The sequence below is a fragment of the Podarcis erhardii genome (assembly GCF_964252035.2).
Source record: "Podarcis erhardii genome assembly, chromosome: 9".
NCBI lineage: Eukaryota > Metazoa > Chordata > Lepidosauria > Squamata > Lacertidae > Podarcis > Podarcis erhardii.
The window spans coordinates 27,777,827-27,799,829 of NC_138512.1; the positions used below are offsets into that span (position 1 = coordinate 27,777,827).

The 22,003-nt window shown below is 41.5% G+C and overlaps 1 long non-coding RNA gene across 2 annotated transcripts in view; it reads left to right on the forward strand.

Annotated features, from left to right (window-relative positions):
• The window catches only part of LOC309349729, a 53,595-nt gene that overhangs the window by 7,229 nt on the left and 24,363 nt on the right, over positions 1–22,003 (forward strand). For both annotated transcript variants that reach the window (XR_014160141.1, XR_014160142.1), the window contains exon 2: positions 15,831–16,002. This is a non-coding gene — a long non-coding RNA (uncharacterized lncRNA). The remainder of the gene's footprint in view (positions 1–15,830; positions 16,003–22,003) is intronic.

Here is a 22,003-nt window from a genome sequence, read left to right on the forward strand (position 1 = left end):
GTCTGGAAGCTCCAAAGAGAGTTAGAAAAACAATATAATCCTTGAGTGAATATTAATATCTTCTTAGGTTGTGCCTGCATTTCTTGTGAGAACTCTGGATTTTATTACTCTGGCTTTGGGCATAGTCTGAAGAAAATGGAATCATGAAAAGCTCTTCGATGGTTATGAATTTGCACAGTGTGTGTGAGAGAGGTGCCTTTAGTGTTTCTGAACCAACACTTTACCTGGCATTTAGAAGACGGGAGAAAGTACAGCTGAGTGAATGCTCATTAGAACCCACCAGGCCTGAAAGCACTCCATTGGCTGCCAGTGAGCTTCCAGGCTCAATGCAAGGTCTTTAAACTAGTATATAAAGCCCTAAACGAGTCATAGGACAGTATGTGACATCCTCAGGCAGGACCCAAGTACCTAAAATGCTGCCTTCGCCAGTATCAACCATCTTGGACCCTAGGATTGGCAGGTGACGGTACTGCCACCTGGGACTACTCATATGGCATTGACCCATGACAGGGCCATTTCAGTGGGAGTTCCCCATTTGTGGAATACTCTCCCTCATTATACACTTTCAGGATAAATTTAAAAACATTCCTGTTGACCCACAGACACAGTATCAAAGCTTTCAGGTACAGTGGTACCTCAGGTTAAGAACTTAATTCATTCTGGAGGTCCGTTCTTAACCTGAAACTGTTCTTAACCTGAGGTAACACTTTAGCTAATGGGGCCCCCTGCTGCCGCTGCACCACCAGCGCACAATTTCTGTTCTCATCCTGAAGCAAAGTTCTTAACCCGAGGTACTATTTCTGGGTTAGTGGAGTCTGTAACCTGAAGCATCTGTAACCTGAAGCACCACTGTATTCCGCTTCGCCTCCAGGCAAAATCATTTCTGTACAGGTCCTGGTATGTTTGGGAAAATGGTATTTTAGTTATTCATTTAAATTGAGTTTCCATCCTATGTTCTTTCTGTAAAAAAAGGAGTTTAAGGTGTGTCACAACTGTTCCATAACAAAACAAAAATGGGGATGCCGGGAGGTATTTTTTTATGAACAAATGACAAAGGAATCATTGGCTACAATTTGCAGGTTGCTGCCACGTATGCACCCAATGTACATGATATGAAAATAGATTTGATTCCCTCACAGTGCAAGTACATGCTAAATACCTGTGTGAAAGGCCATGATTTGAGCAGAGGGGATATTCAAATATTACATGGCTATAAATCACCATGCTTAACAACCACACACACGTATTTTCTCTGTGTGTCAGTATGCATGCTGAAGTTCTTATTTGCCACATTAAAAATTTTTTTTTTGAAGGCTTTTATATACCTCTTAATCAGTAGCATTTCTAAGTGGTGTACATAAAAATGAACCATACAGAGAACAGAACAATGAAAAGTGCTCATAAAGCCAAATACTACCTTAAAATACTTGCTGAAATTTAAAAAAGTAAGTCTTGGTCAGATGTTTGAAGTTCAGCAAGGAAGGGGCCTGTCTAATCTCATTCAGGAGAATTTCCACAAGCTTGGGCACAGAATAGTGAATGCATGGTTTGTAACAGTTAGGAGCTGTGCATCTTAATTAAGGGGGACAGGCACCAAAAGAGACTTCTGCAAAGACCTGGGTGATCAGTAGGTAGAGGGGGAGAAGTAAATTCAGCTCACATTTAAAGCTAGATCCATCAGATTCACACGTTCTGAAACTATAGGAGAACCAAATGGCCTTTGCAATTTGCACTTATCTGAATTTTGCGATGCAGCTCTCCTACCTGCCAGTGTTTACAAAGATGACTATATATGGGGAAATTGTGCATATCGATGAAAATCCCATACAAAAATTTATCCTAATGTTAGGATAAATTGCAGAAATGTATACGTTACTCAAAACTGCATACAAAAATGTGTTTGTTAGAAGAAATTTGCAAATGTGGAGAACTGAATTTAAGATTGTGAAAATGAGAAACTGTGAAAACTGAAATTGACAGATCCTTCCATCCCTATTGTGATCAGACAGTGATATAAAGAATCAGGCAGTCCTTAAGAAATCCAGAACGCAAGTTGTTAAGGGGCTTTTAAATTAATACAATAACTTTTAATCTGGCCCAGCAGCATATGGGCAGCAGGTAACAAACTTTAAGCACCAGAGTTTTGTGCTGGTGGCAGTCTGTCCCCATTAACAGCCTAGCCACAGCTTTTTGCACAAGCTGGAGTTTCCAGACCAGACACAAATTGTGGCCCCGCCTAGAGTGCATTGGTTGTACTGAAATAGACAGAATTGCAATTTTAATGACTATGTGTTCCATCCTTCATGCTCCAGAAGTGCTTTCTGTATAGGTAATGCATAATGTCTGGCCCTTAGCATCCAGTCACTTGCACACAAAAATTGAGAAGAAAAACACCTTCTATTACAGTGCTCTTTTGTCAACGAATTAAGCTAGATTTAATGAATTTCTCCACATCATTTATCTTCTTGTCACGGCGAACCACTACAGTATTTTCTCTTAATGATTACAAAGCTGACAATGATGGCAAACGCTCTTCAATTTGGTAAGTTGTTAACCCCTTTCCCCAATATTTATTTCATGGGTGGGAAACTTCAAGAAGAAACAGCAGGGGTTCTGTTGAGAGTCCACCCCCTCCAAAGTTTTGTGGGAAATATACAAAATGCCAAGCACTAACGTCTACCTGCAGAAGTTTCAACAAGTGTCTTTCACATTATGGGACACAGGAGTAATTATAGGTGGACCCTCTTCCACAATTATAGGTGGACCCTCTTCCCCATGCTTCACATGAAGCACAGCTTTTACATTTCTTCCTACTTACAGCTGTCTGAGCTACTTATACAAGAACCGTTTCCACACCTCTCTGTGGAGTGGGTGGATGTGGGTAAGATTGGGTGGAAAAATTCAATTTTAGACAGAACTGCAGAGAGGCAGAGGCTCCTTGCATGAAAACAGAGCTAGCAATCAGGGCAGAACTGCTGCTCCTATGCAAGGTCTCAGGTATACTGTTGCTGAAGCAATGTCAGAGTTCTGCTCATATATAGCGTTCAGGGTGAACCATGCATAAATCAGCTTAGCCTTCTCCTGCATTGTCTCTGCTGAGGTTAACCTTCCCACCACAGCGGTACCTATTTATCTACTTGCACTGGCATGCTTTCAAACTGCTAGGTTGACAGAAGCTGGGACAGAGCAACGGGAGCTCACCCAATCATGAGGATTCGAACCGGTAACCTTCTGATTGGCAAGCCCAAGAGGCTCAGTGGTTTAGACCACAGCACCACCTGCATCCCATTTATTAAGGTAAGAGCTTTGCTTGATGACTTTCATAGCCACTGGCGATAAAATTTATTCCTATCTTCACAGTCACGTTCCTGGGCTGAGTTTCTTGTTCACTGTCTTAGTCAGTATCCAGCGAATTAACCATGCACAATACAGTCTAGTTCCTAGACTTCCCTTTTCTCTTCACCACTTCTGTTAGGCGAAACTCTGCTGCAGGTCTGTGATCAGAGTCCCACCAAGGATCTGTATATAACCCTGCTAATTTACCAACACATGTATGGACCCTGAAAGCAGTGATCTCATACTTCAACAGACTATACAACTAGACTGTGACAGAACATTGTGTGGCCTCTTAAATAATTAATAGAATTCTAGAGTTGGAAGGGTCCAAATTGTCATCTAGTCTAACACCCTGCAATGCAGGATATAGATACTATAGATCTGGGCAGTATTTTATGTGATCATAAATGTGCATAGTCTAGGAGCAGCTCAAACAGTAATAGCACTCACTCAAAGTATCTACTGATGGGCTGTACCATTTTAGATGGCAAGCCAGGGGTTACATATTTGAATGCTTTCATTTTAAAATAATAATAAAAAGACCTCCTGGTACATATATACAGTACCTAGAAAGGGAAACTGTATACCGAAAAGAGTTGTAATCTATCTTCCCTATCATATTTGTTTTGTGAGTATAGGGGTGGGTATGTGTTATGGTGTTGTTTCTTAATGCAGAGGAGATTGATGCATTTATTTGTTTAGATTAATTATACCTCACTTTTTATACCAATCATCGAAGTGGCTTACTATACAAAGGAAACCTACTAGCAACATAGAACTGCAAAAAATATCCACCATATACAACTTCATCATAGAATATAGCAGCATAAAAAACAGCATAAAAAGAATTAATCCACTAAAACCAAATAATTGCTTATAGATTGCCACTTAGGTAAAATGGGAAATCTAGTATGTCTTTTCCACCTCATAGTCTGAAATTGTAAGACCTAGAAAAAGAAAGCAGACTACATGAGCAGACTGCTTATTTGCTCCTATTCTTAATCAGAGAGCGTGCAAACTCTTTTAGCTACCATTCCAAACAATGTGAAGAGGCACAAAAATAGATACCATAAAGGGAAGTTAAAATAAGCCTATCAAAGGGAGGCTACATTTAAGTGTGTTATATGTGAACACATGCACTCTTCCTTTTCCAAAAGTAGGGAGAAAAATTATTTCAAGGCACCATTTTCTTTGGTTGTTCTTTCAATGTTTAGAAGAGGCTGATTGCTGTGGAACAACGATCATAGAGAATTTGAGCGAGATACAGATAATACAGATTGTTTACTACCAAAGATGGTTTCAGCAGCGCCCTTGTTAAACCCTAAGTATAAGTGCGAAGTAAAGCCATCTCCTTTGTAGTCCAGTGACATTGTGCAGGGTATAACATTATTTCTGTCAAGAAAATAACTGTTTAAATGGCAATCCCCCAAAGATAGGTGGGCTATTTGATGCCATTCTTCTTTGCCCTCAACCCAACAAAGTAGATCACAGCAATGCATAATTGAGGAACAGTGTTACATGGGTCTTGTGTAGCTTTGAGGATCTTTGAAGGGGAAAAAGAAGTGCCCACACAGAAGACCATCTCCAATCTTCAGCTGATATTCAGCACAGATTTCTTTTTTTCTTTTTTTGGGGGGGTGGGGGATCAGATATTATTAGCAGAGGACTTGCTTCGTGTGCTGGGAATCCCAGCTTCAGTTGCTAGCATCTCTGTCTGGAGACTGTGTATTGCTGCTGACAGCCACTGAATTAGCTAGGCAATAGTCTGAGGGGGCATAAGGCAGCTTCTTATCACTTATCAACCCCAGCTGCACTGCACATTTAAAGTGGCATCATACAGTTATGGCTTCTCACAAAGAATCATTGGAACTGTAGTTTGTTAAGGGTGCTGAGAGTTATTAGGAGACCCCTATTCCTTTTACAGGGATGCGGGTGGCACTGTGGGTTAAACCACAGAGCCTAGGACTTGCCGATCAGAAGGTCAGTGGTTCGAATCCCCGCAACGGGGTGAGCTCCCATTGCTCGGTCCCTGCTCCTGCCAACCTAGCAGTTCGAAAGCACGTCAAAGTGCAAGTAGATAAATAGGTACCGCTCCGATGGGAAGGTAAACGGCATTTCCGTGTGCTGCTCTGGTTCGCCAGAATTGGCTTAGTCATGCTAGCCGCATGACCCGAAAGCTGTATGCCGGCTCCCTCGGCCAGTAAAGCGAGATGAGCCCCGCAACCCCAGAGTCGGTCACGACTGGACCTAATGGTCAGGGGTCCCTTTAGCTTTACTATTCCTTTTACAGAGCTTTAACTCTCAGAGCTCCCTGGGAAGAAGCATTGACTGTTAAATCAATCTTGAGAATTACAACTCTATGACAAGAATGGATGTTTACCAGGTTTGAGGTGGGCAGCAGTTACAGACCATTGTGTCAGGCCGCGCAATCCCCCCCCCCCCAGCAAACTCTGTTGTGCAGCTGACCATTGAAAATCACTAGGCTGTCCACAAGGCACTATGCTGTTCCTGCCAAACCCGCAATTTGAATTCAGCCAATCGGGCTGCGCCTTGGGAGATAGAGCTTTGGGGGCAAACCTGACAGTGGCAGTTTTCACTCCAGTCCACTTCCAGGCCACTCTCCTCGGCACCCATTTGATTTTATCAGGTGTTATGATCTCTGGCAGGCGAGCAAGCCCCACTAAGAAGTAATGACTCTCTGGCAGTTTTACGTATGTTTATTTACATCAAAACACATCCAAAGCATGGCTTCTCTCCTGCTCACATTGATGATAGTAGATCAATCTGAATCTTCACCCCTCCCACACAGGAAGGATGCCAACTCCCGCCTTTCCCCTCTTGCCCTTCTGTTGCCCTCTGATCTTATCCAGTCTCCTAGAACAGGGACTGAGAAGCTGGCCTCCACCCTCCCCACTTTCACTTAACATAGTCTCAGACCTCTGCTTATCTGCTGATTGCCTAGCAATGCTCTGGCTGCCTTCCAACTCTTCCTCTTCTTGAGAGCCAACAGTGTCTTCCTCGAGAAGGGGGGGGGGTTGAACTGCCCTCTCTAGACTCTGTCAGCCAGTCCTCATTTGAAGAGTCAGTCCCTCTTTCACTTAGCTCAATTCTGAGTCTGACTCTTGCCCTGCATTCTGGTGAGCCACATTCCTGACACCAGGGAAGGAAACACTGGAGAAAGGGAATATAGTACTGTCTGAATGCAATCAGCATCTGTCATAATGGAGACCATTTTGCTAGTTCAAAACTTTTTAAAATGGCTGCTTCCAATATTACATGCTATGGTAAGTCATCAACCTGGGCAAGTGTCAAGGGGTTGTTATGATCTGGCACCTGCTAAGGGCCCACACTCCAGCAGGTTACTCACCCGCAAAAGCTCCCTGGACCTGCTCATTGTATTTAACACAGTAAACTGTTTGTTCACTTCCTTCTCCATCTGGCTAAGAAGGAATGACTAAGCAAATGACAGCAGTGGTCAGAAGGAGAAGGAGGCGCACTACTTGCTTGCTCATTGGCTCTGACTGGGAAGCAGTGGTAAGGCAGAGGAGCAGCTACAATAGCAGTCAGGGGTTAGATTCATTGAGGGAGTGGGACACTGAAGTTCTCTTGAACTGAGCCCTCCAAAAGCTGGAGCTATTTGTAGTAGTAGTAGTAGTAGTAATAAAAAATAATATTCATGGATTAATGCCTTTAAAAAAACAAAGTATCAACAATGATATCTTAAACAAACATTGGATTAGAGCCTTGTCTTACAAATACAGTTTTCAGTGACTGCTTATTTTAGTTCAGGATATTTGTAGAAATTTCTGAAAAGCAGTCAGAACATCATGCACGTGTTCATCTCTCTCCCCCACCCTCCAGTAAAGTGAATGTGTTTTTTGTTCCCAGTTCTCTGAACAGTCATAGTCAAAATCCAATATCAAGAAGAATTCACACTTATAATTATGAGATGTGCATTAATTTACTTCGGGGAAATGTGCTCTTTGTTCAAACTGGCACTCACATGAATCCACAAAATGATTAATTGCAAATCCAGCAGCGGCATGTTATGACTAACAGGAGAGAATGTAATATACCTGACCCTACTGCCAGTATCACACCATAACTATTAGACGGAGGGAGAATTTTTTTTTATTTTTGGATCAGTACATCGTCAGAGAGCAATGATATGCCAGGCCGACTGACACATGTTGAGTGCTGGCAATGGCAAGAATACTATCAGCTGTAAAATAAATCAAGCAGTGTCAACATATACAAGGGCAGTTCAAAAGATAGCAGCAACTGATTATAATTAAAATGCAGCTTCACTGAGAACAACATATTAAGGGAACAAAATCCATTTGTCCTCTGCATAAAGATTTGTTCATCTACGTGCATTAGGACAATATCAAGAATGCAATTATAAATGTTGTTCACATGCTGGCTATAAATGAGAAGCCATAGCCCTCACACAGGACTCTGTTATTTTATTAATTAACGCAACCAAAGTTCAAACAAAAGGTTTACTTTTTGTAGTTAATTGTCAAAATAAAATAGTGCCAAGTTGTGTCTAAAACCAAGCCAGAGGCAGATTTAGGACAGCACAACCATTTCTGATGCACTGGCCTCCAAGCCTAGGGGCTTGCAACTATGACATAGTGAACTGAGCAGAACAAAAGGCAAGAGATGGGAGGATGTTGAGTTTTGGCCTCACACAGGGTGCCGTTGAAATTTGGGAGACCGAAGTCTGCCCCAGACCAAGCAAGCAAAGTACAGAAAAGAGGCTCAAAGCCATTTTGTTTGCTGTGGCATGCTACTGAAAACAAAGTGCCCTCTATATCTCATTCTGGTGTTTTCTCCACCCTCTGGGGGAGATTTGGGGAGAGCACAAGGGATGGGGAGGAAGGAACTGTGTTGTATGAGCAGGAATCCTTCCACCACTAAGTATAACTAAGAGATTGTACACCCTTCACCCTGCCAGAGGGGTAGCCATTTTAGTCTGTTGCAACAAAAACAATGGTTGTGTTATCACCTTGTTGCTATAGCAAATGGTCACTGTGGTTATTTTTCATACATTTCAGCACTGATTGAATTGTCGTGGACTGTATTTTTTCTTCATTTCATTGGCACTTGAGTCTACATTCTACTTCCTCCTCTCTCTACCCACCTACTTACCAAGTAAGTTAACACGTGGATTCTTGTGCATAAATTTTCATGTCATAATAAGCTTGCTAATCTGTAAGATAGTACACTACTTTTTGCTACTTTTTGTTTTTAGCTCTGTATCTTATGAAAAGATGAGAGAAAACTATGCACTCTTTTCTTATTGAAGTTCACCTGTGGACCAGCTCTAATGGAATTATAAATGTGCACATTGTACATTTTCTTAATGACGCAGGAAGAAAAATATTATGCTCCTTTCCAAAGGTGTCTCTCACTCTTTCTTGAAAGATAGGATAGGTGTGTAGGTGTTTGTGTATGTGAGAAAGAGAAAGAAGAGAGAGGATGATTCCTTTCTCACAAATTTAATAAAGTGAGTTATAAATATGATAGCTGGGAAAAAATCCTTCTTTTTATTTTTGTAAAGGGTAAATTCTCTTCTTTAAAAAAAATAAGAAAAAAATACGATGTGTTGATTAACTGAGACTTGTACTTATCAATTTTTGAGAGAAAGTGAGAACTAAGCTGATTCATAAACACCTCCAAAATAGCACTAGGATTCTGAAACCTATCTAAGCTACTGGCATCAGCACATCTTGTGCTAGTTATTGCACTATTTGACATACTTTTGTTTGTCGGTTCTGGATCTATTGCAAATCAAGTTTATTGGGTGACCTCAAGGATCAGCATCATGAGAAAGAGTGAAAATGTTTCTTGTGGCTGCACCATTCATCATCATATAAACACTTCTATCCTCTCCCCTGAAATTTTGACCATCTCTTTTCTTAACTAAAAAAAAAAAAAAGTGTTCCAGGATCTGTAGCCTTTCCTCAGTAGGAAGATACACTGAACATCACCAGCCACTAGTGTGGGAGCTGGAGCTAAGCAGGTAAGATGGACATCAAAGAACTGGAGAGGACTGTCAAGGTCTAGACTTGCAAAACACAACTGAACTATTTCCGATGAACATCAGACATAATCAGGGGAGCATGACAATGATACACAATGATGGTAACAGGTGGGGCTAGCCTCTTCAGCCCCGCATTCACCTCTGCACATTTATGGAAAGTGTTTCTGTGTATCTCCTTTAATTTTACTTTTTTATTTTGGAGAGGGAACTGTTCAACTAATCGTTCAGTTTGGATTCCCATTTTTTTCCAGACTGAAGTTCAGTTCGCCACATTTCTGCATTGGTCCCTGTGAAAATCAGTATTTTGGAATTAATTTATCCTAATATGCACATTTTCCTATGCAATTTTGCCTAGCCTGTGAATTCTTGCAGGCCATTTCCCCCTGTTATAATGCATCGTAAATATGATATTCACTAATATATGTGTTTTTATGCACACCTTCTCCTAGTATATGCATTCTTTGTAAACATTACTTGACTTGAGAACTGCCTTACAAAATTCAGAGAAGCATGGATTTCAGAGGATGGTTGTGTTTGAGTTGACATATTGTTTTGGAAAGTGAGAAAGAGGTAGGCTTGCCTTTAAATGTAAATTGAATTGAATTCTGCTCCTATCCCTAGGTGAAACCGCACTGTAGGACAACAATGCTTCTAGAAGGATATTAACATAGTAATAGATAAACAGTGACAATCCTTGGACTAACCTTGAGTATTTGCACAAATCTGTATTATTTGTAGGGACCTAGCCTTAGAAAGCATGTCACAGAAACTCTAGGAAGAGTTTGTTGCATTTCATCATCAATGCCCATTCTGTGCTGCCTGTGAGAGATCCTTTAAAGGAGGAAAAGATCATATGCAGAAAGCTGGTGGGTTTAATAGATAAAGGGATTAGCTGAGACTCAAATGAGCTTGGCGGTCACAGGCTACCCTGATTATGTTCAAGGTAGCTAAGTGCACAAAGAAACAGAAAAACATAAATCAAGCAATTTATCATAGTTGGTGTTTTCAAGTCAGAAGCCATGTTTGAAAGAGCCGAGTGACCTTCTCGAAGCCCGTTCTACAAGTGACAGCTAATTTAGAATGCCTGATAGACGAGTGCTCAATTAAATCATTTTAGATCAGCAGTGGAGGACTTCACCTTAGCCTTACGGAATTACACAAATGTATCTCTTATGTAAATAACCTGTGAAGCAAGCATAGTGGCAGGTATTCAGCCTAGCAGCAAAGGCAACCAGAATCATTAGCTGAGCAGTGTTTCAAGCAGTCACTTCTATGAAGGGTTGCATGTGATGGCCAATAAAAGGAGTGAGAGGGGAGCAGTTAAATTCTGCCCTCTGCCTGGTCAAAAGTCTCCTACACCTGTGGAATCTTCTTTCTCCCTTGCTGGAATTCTGACCTAGAACATGTAATTAGAGCACCCCCTCTCCATCTTTTATCAAGTCTCTTCAACTTCATCTCTGCCAATGACACCTTTGGTTTAAGCTGTAAATTCCCATCTTTATCCGAAACAAATCTAAATGCATGTCGCTGGATGTGTGACATTCAGAAGACATCTGAAGGCAGCCCTGTTCAGGGAAGTTTTTAATATGTGATATTTTAGTGTATTTTTTATCTCTGTTGGAAGCCGCCCAGAGTGGCTGGGGAAACCCAGCCAGATAGGCGGGGTACAAATAATAAATTATTATTATTATTAATTATTATTACATATTAACCACTCCTTGCTATGTTCCTTGCTTCTCCCCCTTTGTAAAAATGAATAAGCAATAAAGAAATTTAATAATTAAGACCTTCTGAACAGAAAGAGTAAAGAAAAATTAAAAAGAAAGAACAAGAATTAAATTAAGAATTAAAAAACGGCAGCAGAGGAATTTTAAAAGCTACCAGGGGCTTGGTAGCTTTTCCTCACTTGGTGAGCGAAACAGTTTTGATTTGTTTCTTTAATGGTAAAAGAGTTGGTGCCTCCCTTGTTTTTGAAGAAGAGCATACCTGAGTGGAACCACTGAGAAGACCCTCTCCTTGGTTGGGTGACCTATCTAATCTTATTTAGCAAAAGCAGTTAGAGAATATTCTCTGAGACAAAGCTTAAATTTTGAGCAGATTCATGTGGGAGGCTACCAGCCCTTAGGTCAGGCATCCCCAAACTCGGCCCTCCAAATGTTTTGGGACTACAGTTCCCATCATCCCTGACCACTGTCTTGTTAGCTAGGGATGATGGGTGTTGTAGTCCCAAAACAGCTGGAGGGCAGAGTTTGGAGATGCCTTCCTTAGGTACTCAGGTACTTTGTATGGATTTTGTTCGAGCACAACCCTCACTATTCCTGGCCACTGGTAGTGCTAGCTGGGGCTTATAGCAGTTGGTCCAACAACTTCTGGAGGTCCACAGGTTTCCCATCTGTGCTTTAAAGGCTTAAAGTAGATATTAAACAATAAGGAGGATAAGAGAAAATCTTTGGGGAACATTATCATACAAGTGTCATGGTGCTTGACCATAATTCCCCCAGCACTATCTGGAATCTGCTTGTGGCATGGAAGTTGAGTCATCAATGAGCAGTGGTCCATAAATCCTATGCTGGACATGTAATCTGGAAATTGATAGCATCAAATACTGCTGAGAGATTCAGAAGAACCAACAAGCTTGCAGTCTCTCTGTTCCTTTCCCTGCACATGTTATCTCCCAGGGCGACCAATGAAGCTTCAGCCAAATTTCATCTAGTGGGTTGGTCATAAATATATGTGCTCCTAAGAGGAATCATGTGATCTGAACACAATAGCACCACTATGTCCATTCCAGCCAATGCCAGTTTTAAATTGGCTTGTTATAAATCGGTTCACCAATTTAAGCTACACATGTGGAAAAAAACCCTGAAACTATGATTGCTAGTAGCCTTGCACACAGTATTGTATTCTATGGAAAATACACCGACTGCAGAGGGGAATTCCAATATTTATAGGTCAGTGCTTCTCCATTTCCATCCCTCGAGGCAGACAGGAGTAAAAAATATAGTGGAAGTGGACTGTGTTCTACTGAGTGGCAACAGGATATGAAAAATGCAGAAATGACTCCACACCCATTGTTAGCAATAAACCTGCGCTGTGTGATCTCTAGCCAAAATACCTAAGGGGTGGTTGAAGAAGCAGAGAGCTGCAATACCTACCAGGAAGTTGTTTCCTCAGCCAAACCTCACTGGCTAGGGGTAAAGGATACAGTCACTTTAGCAGCTGTTCTCACGGAAGTGGAGTTCTGATATTTGGCCGCCAAGAGTATATGAAATCATTCTTCTAACCCACAGAATCTCCTTCTGCAAAACCAACACACAGCAGTTAAGGCTCCTGTGTGATGGTGTTAAAATATAAAAGATGAGTAGGTGGACAGATGGATAGGTAAGGCAACCCTGGTAAACTACAGTATTTAATTTAACAATTTATACATTGCTTAACACTGAATTGTCCTCTTCAAAAATCATCCCCTTAAAAAAGCCCACTATATAGTATCTCCTTTTTCCTGCTTTAAAAATATGTGTCCTCTTTTTGTAATAGTGAGGCTTTATATAGTCTACCATATATTTTATTATAATTTAAGTATTGACTCGTCGTGACTAGAAATGGAAAAACTTGTCACATCTTGATTTGGAATTGAGCCCTCTCCCTTGTCGCGAATTCCTTGCGGTGCTTTAGCAGAAATGCTCAGAGTCCCAGGTTTTTCAGTGCAGTATTTTTTATTGTGAGCTATATACAGTGGTACTTCGGGTTACATATGCTTCAGGTTACATACGCTTCAGGTTACAGACTCCGCTAACCCAGAAATAGTGCTTCAGGTTAAGAACTTTGCTTCAGGATGAGAACAGAAATCGGGCTCCGGCGGCGTGGCTGCAGCAGGAGACCCCATTAGCTAAAGAGGTGCTTCAGGTTAAGAACAGTTTCAGGTTAAGTACAGACCTCCAGAACGAATTAAGTACTTAACCCGAGGTACCACTGTATACACAAATATCTACAGAAGCAGTTCATACAATCAGACAGAGTACCTGGCTGCACCTTATGGCAAATAGGAAGACTCACTCTCTCTGACCACACACCTCCACACCACCACCCTTACTGCTGGACAGGCTTCCCTTTAAACAGCCAATCCACTGTCAGCACATTACTGCTGAGTCATTCTGACCCAGCATCTCCATAGAAAGTATTGCATCAGCCTGTCAACTAGCAAACTCAAGCCTGCAGACTTACTTACACAGCATTCTGTGAATCCTGACATCCCTCTCCCACGTCCCCACCAAATGTGACAAGGGAAGAGTTCTCAACTTGTATCCACAAGCTTATGTAGCCTGCCCTGTCCACCTTTCAACTTGCCTAGCAGGCTAGCAGCAACAGACAGCTACTGGAATGTTGCCGTGTCAGTTCTCCATGCACCTGGAGTCCTGGGAAATATTATTTCCCATGATGTCTGGTGTCCGTATAAGGAATTCAGGTGACCTGAGAAAATTACATTTCCTAGGGTCTGCATTATCTCAGTCCATTAGAGTTTGGGACATGCTGTAGCAGGCACCAGAAAGGGAGGATATTCAGGACAAGTAAATTAAAATGGAGCCAGACAGGGAGAGACAGAGAAAGATACAGAAACAAGTTCTACCCCCCTGGCTTTAATCACAAACTGAGCTAAAGAAGAACTCATAGAAGTGCATGTGTGCCTTGGATTGAAGGTGATCATTATATTATGAATAACAAGATATGTTTTCAAACCAGGACATTGCAGTGGTAGCACTACTTATGACTGGGTTTAGTCCATTCTTTCCTAACCTGGTGCTATCTAGATGTTTTGAACTGTAACTCCCACAATCACTTATCACTTGCCCATGCTGGTTGAGGTGAATTGGATTGTTGTCCAAAGCTTACAGAGGGCACCAGGTTGGGGAGGTCTGGTTTAGTCTATGGGCATAACTTAACCCCCATGCTTCAGACCTGCTCCTTCAGAGACAGTGTGACCCCATCTAAAACAGGGTCCTACTCATCCTACTGTCCTACTCATCAGGACAGAGGAATGAGAGTGTCTCAGTCTTGTTTGGATCGACTAGATTGTGCTCTAGATACTCCATGAGGATCTGCCACAACAGTAAGCCGTTAGGTCACAGTGTCATCCTAGTACGTGGGAAAGGATCTCTCTTTCCACCACATGAAGGAGAGCAATTTGGGTACGAGTAACAAATTATATGGCTTACAATCAGTGGTGGAGGAAGCCCCTCGGGCACCTAGGGCGATGCATCCAGAGGTGGGGCGAACTGCCCATAGGGGCAGGGTGGGTGGGGCAAGCCACCCATGGGGCGGGGCCTCTGGAGTCTGCCTGCCTCCTCCCACTCAGCCACCCTACAGCTAGGGGGAGGCAGTGGGCGGACCATTTGGGGCAATGCAGAGCCTCCCAGGAGAGATGTGTAGCTCGGGCGCACTGCAGGCCACGAGGTGAGTGCTGCCCGGCATTTTGTCACCCCCCCAGTGGTGACACCTGGGGCAAGCCACACCCACTGCACCCCCATCCTTACAATGTATCCCAGAGAGGCTGGGGAAACCCAGCCAGATGGGTGGGGTATAAATAATAAATTATTAGTATTAGTATTAGTATTAGTATTAGTATTATTAGTATTATTCCTTCTAAAATACCATGTGATTGCACAAAATTGAGACTGTTCACTTCATGCTATGGAGCCTGTGCTTATCCAATTGTTTTCCACTGTTTACTTCCAGATTCGAAGACAAAGGTGTCGCAAAGCCAAGTGTACATAATTGCATATCAGTAGAATTATTATAAGAGAATTATCTGTCATGTGGGTAAAATTCCCTATAAAATGGGGTAAGTTATAAATCACTTGGCTATAGTGTCTCTTTAAATTAGGGTTCAAATATTGGAGTCCACCTAAGCTTTGAAGGTAAAGCACTAAGAAGGGCAGTTTCTAAAAAAGAAGCAATATTGGTGGGTGATTTGTGTCCTACATAACCACTTAGTGCCTGCTATAATGACAAATGTGTGGGTTAAAGAAAAAGAAAAAGCAGTCCTTTTTTATAACCGGGATGTCTTTTGATGATAAGCAAAGTGCAGCATGTTTTGTAAAGATTATCTTTGAAAGTGCTATATATATATTTTTAAAAATGCAAATAGATGCATGTGAAGTATTCCATTTAAAAAGTATTTCATTTGAAAGAAACATGCTTTGCTTTTCCTCCTCCATAGGTAGTGCATCTTTCAATGTGATGAATAGGATTCAAGTGTTCAAAATGCCTTCTTTTTTAAGGGAAGTTCAAGTGTGTTACATTTCTTAGAGATATTTATACTTTTTGATGAAAACATCCAGATATTTTTGGATGAAATATTAAAGGAAGCAGCCCTACTGTGCATGACTTGGCTGGTTTGGGGTTTCTTCCTATGACTTCATTTTTTTAATTATTATTCTGTAAATAGTTAATACAAACTGTGAGGATGAGATGCGAGGATGCAGCAATGAAATACAACTACAAGTGTAACAGGACATCAACTATCTGATCTCCTGACAGGAATGACGTTAGAGGAGAGCCATTGACTATCGGTCTTCTTCCAGATCCAATGGTGGCAACACGACAGCTGAGGTGAAAAGGTATCTCCTTTTCCTCTTTTTTCCCCTTTAACAAAGACAAGTGGTCACCTAATCTGTGCTGTGACTTCATAATTCAAATCCTTACCACCACCAGTTGTTATCAGCCACACAGAGGAAAACATACAGGCAAACCTTGCATATTTTCTGGCAAAAATGCTTCACAAGACCTATGCTGTTGCTCTGTTCTGCCAAGTTTGTTGGTTTCATGGTTTCAACTTAACAATTTTAATGAGGATAGATGTTGTTTTTAATTGTGATATTTTGGGAACCCACCCTGGGTTACATTTGGTGAAGGGTGGACTAGTAGCAGTAGTAGCAGTAGTAGTAATGTTAGCAATTAGTACTTAGTGGAAAGTGTAAAAAAAAAAAAAAAAAAAAACAACAACAACATCCACCTGAGGCATTCTTGACCATGACTCCAGCCCACTCCCATATCTACATTCAGAAAAGAAGACTGCTGAAAAGCAGGTGAAAGAATCTAAATGCTCCATGCTTATGGGATAACAATGGACAGCTAACTGACTTCAAGTTAGATCTGGCCCTCAAAACAATATTATCTGGTTTCATGTGACCACTACCACATTTTAAGCAAGATGTGAGGTTTTTTAAAAAAAATACTATTTTACTTATAAGTATAGGAAACAATGTGTGATATCCAATGTAAACCATACTCAGGGTGGACTCATCAAAATCAAAGGAGTTAAGTAACTTAGTTGCATTTACTTTAATGGGTCTGTTTACGATTTAGTTGGATATCAACCTATGAGTCTTGAAGTGGGTTTCATATAAGTTTATTGAATTGCTATCTTGGGTGCGCCGTAAGAAAGCAAAGTGGCTGCTGCCAATTTGTCTCCTGAGGAGATATTTTAGGAATCAGCCCATTTGTCCCTTGTCACTCCTTCACCTGATGTCGTCCAAGTTCCTATGCTCTTTTCTTTCACTCCATTACCACTAGGCAAACATCTCAGTGTAAAGGTCAGGTGAAAGAGAGAGAGAGAATTGTTGAGGGGGGGGGGTGCACAGTTGTTCTTTGAGAGAAATCATAGAGTTGTGGAGTTGGAAGGAACCGTTGAACTCTAGGAAAACAAACATTCTTCCCTTTCCCAAACTCAAATGCTTTTCCTCTCACAACACCCGGAGACCAATTGCCTCCTTTGGTTGTGGGCTAGTCATGAACAGACGAAAGGAGGCTCACAGAGTCAAACTACTGAGAAGACATTACTCTGTGGCAAATTGGAATGGCTGATCTGCCTAAATTCTCCTTCAGAACTGATTGATGGGAGGAGGCAACCAGTAGTTTAAATTCAAAGTTGGAGGCTATGGTATGGTTTGTTCTAGGCAACCTCCCAGGCTCCCTAGACCTCTCATTACCTCTTTATACTGAGGGGAAACTGTGGGTTTGTTTGATCTAGAGTGATCCTCAAGCCTTGATTATCTGCCATGGTTAACTGAAGACTGAAAGTACCAGCTGTCCTCTCAGGAGTAAGACCCATGTAATTCACAAAGATGGAGGAGAAGGCCAAAGTGACCACGGTGCTTTAGTTAATTTAGCACCAACGTACATTTTTAATGGGTCATGATGTTAATTACCTTTAACTTGCATTCCAGTGGGCGTATCTGTGGAGTAAAAAAAAAAAAAAAAGGCTACAAGCCAAAAAATAGTTCCAAATAAATTATTAAAATAGGCCACAAGCATCTATCTATTCAGCTTTGCTGCAAAATGAGTCACTTAAAAAAAATATCTTTATTTTTCAAAGGACATCCACATTTGCTTTGCATCATCTTAGCCCATACTGGAAACAGGCAAGTGCAGCCAAAGCCTTTGGCATTTTCCCAGCTGTTTTCCAAAGTGAGTCAGTGGTTGATGTCAAATAGTCATTTGGCCAACACATGATCTCTGTCTTCAATTCTCCTCGGGGAAACAGCCAAGCAGCTTCTCACTGCCATTTCCAAGCCATGATTAATACCTGTCCTAGAGAAATCTTTCTAAAGCCACAATTGTTTGTGGTACCAAAATAAGAGAAAAGAAATATATAAGAAAAATGCATGCAGTAGCAAAAAACAACAACCAAAAACCAAAATAGAATACAATGACAAACACCACCTCTGTTGACTCCAATTGATAAAAAGGCATATTCTAATGAGAGGATTTGCAAGCAGGCAATTGCTTGGATAAGGAAGGCCCTTATATTCAATGAATTGGATTCCCCCCCCCCATACTTCAAATGATAAATATCCACCTGATTTAGCATCCAAATCCTACTTATTACTTCACAATCTTCTCCCAACCCTGTCTGAAAATTACTCCGTTTCTTCAGCTATCTTCAATTATCTTTAGTCCCAGAGCTTTTTGACCATTTTAATCCTCAGAGCATCCAGAACTACTAAAAATAATGAGTGAATGCTGCCTCCCACAGAAGCAGGCCAATATGTAGGCTAGGAAATGAAGCCAATTCTTGATGTCTTGGGCACATTCCCATTCTATAGCTGTTAAGAACAATGATGGAAAAAAAATATTCCTCCCATACTCCCATAGACATGACAGCTGTCGAGCTGGCCATCCTGGGGCTCTCAGCATTTCAACCACAGCCATTTAATCAATGGTTGTGTGTAGAAAATGGTCAATTCTCATCCCACCTCCCCACTGGCATTTCATAGCTCTGGTTACTGCCCATCTTCCTGTCACGGTCAAGCTGGTTCCTCAGAGGAGGCGTGGAAAGAATTCTTTTCTATCTGCTTGTTTATGAGCCTAGCAGATGGGAGAGTGCCTCTCAATTTGTTATAGGCTGTTCACTCCATCCGACACATTGCCAAGCACAGGGTCACCAGGCTCCATCAAAACTGAGCAAGGAGGGGAAGGCAAAACACTCTAATTGCCCAGCAACCTCAACTTTAAATAAAAAGAAAGTCATCTGGTATTACTCTCCTGCATGCATTTGAGCTATTAAATATGATGTGCTCTTGAGACATGGGGTTCAGGGGAAGAGATCTAAAAGAAACATGATGCAATGTGGCACATTAGCTACACGCATGGGCTTGCATGGCTTTGGCCAGAGATTCTAAGGCCAAACAAACAGATGCCTGGAAACAGGCCTTCAAAATGCACAACTGCCGTGATGATTTTGATGGACTAAACCTCCTCACCAGCTTAGCTAGACTGTTAAGTGTCAGCATAGCCATGTGGTGCTGGGTATATCAAACCATTTGCTTAATTGTTGCTCAAACCATTTGCTTAATTGCAACACTCTGGAACAATTGTAGAGTGCAAATAAGAGACAAATTTAGAACACAAAGCTCATGTCATCCGATGTTGTCCATACACTTTTCAGGGCATTATGTGGACAAACTATGGTGACTGCAGTGCTCAACAGCATGGGTTCAATGTATTAGGGTTGCCACGTGCCCATCCTTTTTTTTGGAGAAAAATGTTCCCTTTTCTGTTTGGACTTCAAACAGATGCCCTTTTTCACATATTCAAGCTCATCCTTTTCTTCCTCCTCAAAACTGTGCAGGCAGAGGGTAGGCCTGATGGAAGGAGGAGAGCTCTCTGATTGTATTTATGACATCTATTTTACAAAATGAGATTTATGTGGGGCGCAATAGTTTCTTTTCCAATGTGGCAATGTTTTTAAATACACATTTCTGCACCAGGTAAAGTAATTTTTAGCCCCCCAATTCCTCCCTGACCGGTCCCATATTTTGCCCGACCAAAGGTGGTAACCCTATAATGATGTAAAGTTGTGGTCCAAGAACATGTGACTGTAGCGGCTAGGCTATGTGTGGGCAACACTTTAGGGCAGGCATAGCCAAACTTCGCCCTTCAGCTGTTTTAGGACTACAACTCCCATCATCCCTAGCTAACAGGACCAGTGGTCAGGGATGATGGGAATTGTAGTCCCAAAACAGCTGGAGGGCCAAGTTTGGCCATGCCTGCTTTAGGGGAAGACAGAACCATACCACGGAGATGTTGGTGGGGAAAGGAAATGATGAGGAGACTGAATCTAATCTTGACACACCTCCCAAGTAACTGATTGGAAGGATATCACATATCTTTATAGGGCTAAGCATGTGGAACGCCATTATGTGGTGGTAGAGCTATTAGACTGGTCAGGGGAATTACGTGCACAACACTGCATCCAGCTAGGATTGCATGTGTGGAAGTCTCCTTCAGTATATGTATAATGATACCTAATTAGAGCAGTACAGGGGGCAGGGACAATTAACTTGAATAATCAAAATTTTAATTTCTTTGGCCTTTTTTTGTGTGCAGTGTTGTTACTTCTATCACTGATTATCTGGCCAGGGCTGTGCATTCAAAGCAGCCCCCAGGATGTACGCATGCAGTTGAATCTGGGATTTGAGGGGTTAATGCATGTGCAAGATTTGAGCAATCATTCAGAGATGGACATGCATGTCTGAATGCACCTGCAGAGCCCCAGATTATAGAAGACTGAATGTACATAAGAAGTTGCCTCATGTGGTCCCCACTGGCTTAGTTTTTTCTACAGTGATGAACAGTGTTTGTCTAGGGTCTCAGACAGGGGTATTTCTCACCCCACAAGGAGATGCCAGAGACTGAATCTTCTATATTCAGAGCTTGGTCACTGACACTGAGACATGGCCTCTCCTGTATCCAAAGTAGTTTTGTGGCTCTCATTCTTCTGCATCATAAGTAGTGCTTTTTTCTGGGGGGGGGGGGATGAAGGGGTACACATACTCCTAAACATTTTGTGAACCTAACGGGAGAAGAAACTGAGAATTTTTTTTAAAAAAATAATTTATTCTCTAGCATGGTGAACTGTTAGTTCTGTTGCTACCGCTGATGGCGGCCTCATTTCCTTTCACAGTGTTTCCTGAGGCTCAGATGGAATGAGAGTACCCCTAAACTTTTTTTAAAAGAAAAAAAGCCCTGATCATAAGAATATTATTAACTAGACAATTTGCTACTGTGTGGAAATTAAAACCCAACCTAAACCATTATTTTAAATCACAGAGCATCTTAAAAGGAAAGAAGAAGAAGCATGTCATTCTGTTCTGGAAAGCTATTTTAAAATATGCGTGATTAGCAAATTACTCAGAAAAAAACCCTGCAAATTATCTTCAGTCACAAGTCTCCCAATAGTAATGTCATTATATGGATTAGTATCCACAAAGTTCAGAAGATTTTTCTGAAGAATGTGGTAACCAGGTTACAACAAGTCATCAAAGGCACACACAAATCATTATTCTGGAAACAATGAGAATGTTCCGACTTTTATTAAATCTGAGCAATTCACATCTTTGTGCTTATTAATTAGTCCACTGTGAATTGCAGACTGAGAAAAGAAAGTATAAGGATTATCTAATAGCTACTTTTTCTGTTCTCAAATAACAAATTACTTAAATGAGTTTTTAATACAGCATCAGTTTAGCTTAATTTGCCAAATTCAAAGATTTGGATTTCCTCTTGCTCCATTTAACACGCATCCTGATGTAAAAGGCGCTTTACCCTCTGGGTAGGAGCAAGTCATTTGGTGATGGGCACAAGTAATGTGGTTCAAGGATGCTGTAGCTACTTGCCTCTCTCAAAACCACAAACCTGCACAGATTGCCTCACTTCATTATTATGATTGACTCTCATTACCAAGGCATTCACCTCCGGTCATCTCCCACATCTCTTTATAGAAATTGGCACAAATAGCTACTCCAAAAACAACACAGAGTATTTGATTGTCTAGAAAAGGATTCTAGACCCTGGACTATAGATGGATTACTAGACTACATGGTATGTAACAATGGTGGCAGAATTCTCTAGAATTGCTGCAAGGCTCCAATCCATGCTTAATATGTATTGCCCTGGGACAGTGGTGGCCAAACTCGGCCCTCCAGCTGTTTTGTGACTACAACTCCCATCATTCCTAGTTAACAGGACCAGTGGCCAGGGATGATGGGGATTGTAGTCCCAAAACAGCTGGAGGGCCAAGTTTGGCCACCACTGCCCTAGGACTTGCTGAATCAAGAG